Source organism: Perognathus longimembris, chromosome 13 (assembly GCF_023159225.1).
Source record: "Perognathus longimembris pacificus isolate PPM17 chromosome 13, ASM2315922v1, whole genome shotgun sequence".
NCBI lineage: Eukaryota > Metazoa > Chordata > Mammalia > Rodentia > Heteromyidae > Perognathus > Perognathus longimembris.
The window spans coordinates 5,677,229-5,678,688 of NC_063173.1; positions in this window are offsets into that span (position 1 = coordinate 5,677,229).

Consider the following 1,460-nt stretch of genomic DNA (forward strand, 5'->3'; position numbering starts at 1 on the left):
GACGTCTGAGAAAATTTACCCATAATCCCCAATCTCTTGCCAAGCTTCTGAAACAGGGTTAATCTTGAATTCTACCTTCCTCACTTCATTCCAAGCTGAATGAAGCTTTGTCCACTGTCCTCCTGCCTGTGTGACACTCCCTGCTTTATGCCAAATCTTTTCATTTCTTCATTTATGATTTCATTATTGCTAATAAATAAATAAATAGGGATGTTTGTATGGTTCAAGTCTGTAACCCCAGAACTTAAAAGCCTGGTTGTTCACCCTTTGTCCCACCATTTCTGTGCCCCCCCCCACAACCACCAAAACCGCTACTCTAACATACAATACCAAAGGTACAGAAATCAAAAGCAGTGACAATGGGTAAACAAATGAACGAAAAGCAAAATAGCAAACAAAACCTCTTCTTTCCATTTCTTGGAGTTCATTTCAATAAACATCATTTCATAAGGTCATACGCACATAGCTATTGAGCCTTTGTGATCCTCTCCTAAGAATATCCTCCTTTGGCCTCACTATGTGAATGTTTAGAGGCCTGGATAATTTACATGGGGTGGGGGGGTGGGGGAGGATCAAGAGGGAAAAACTGAAAGAAAATAAGGGAAGAGGTGACACTTGAAAAAGAACTATACTCTTCAGCTGACATATGTAACTGTAATCCCTCCGTACACCACCTTTAAAATAACAATTAGAAATATTAAAATTTATTTTTAATAGAAAGCTTTGGGGAAAATGATGAATGCAGGAGGCTACTGAGTTCCTGGTCTGCCTGGATACATAGCAAGACGATAAAGGATGAAGGAAATGCACATTCGTCACACAAGGATTTCTTTTATAAAATTTGTTTCTTTGCTGTCAAAGAGATGTACAGAGGGGTTACAGTTTCATGCATAAGGCAGTGAGTACATTTCTTATCCAACTTGTTACCTCCTCCCTCCCTCCACCCCCACCCTGCCTCCCCCCTCCCCACTCCCCTTCTCCCCGTGAGTTGTGCAATTGGTTTACAGCATATAGTTTTGTAAGTATTGCTGTTGCACTGGTTTGTCTTTTATCCTTTGTCCTTCCACTTTGATAGTCCCCTTCCTTTCCCTAGTTCTGATAAGCTTATATACAATACCCAGGGTACCCAAAATCAGTTACAGTGATATCAGGGGTAAAAACCATGGGGAAGAAAGACAAAACAAAAAGGCATAATCTCACATGGTATGTTGAACATAATAACAACGATTGATAAGCCATTTGTTTCTATAACTTGGAGTTCATCTTGCTTAGCCTCATCTTATGTATTCATATGCATATAGCTATGGCACTATTATGATCTTCTGCTAGGATTATCCTAGACGTGTACTGATTATTCCTTATGAGGGAAACCATAGAGACTATGTTTCTTTGGATCTGGCTCACTTTACTTAGTACGATTTTTTCAAGGGCTGTCTTCATCTGAAACATTCTTTATCTCA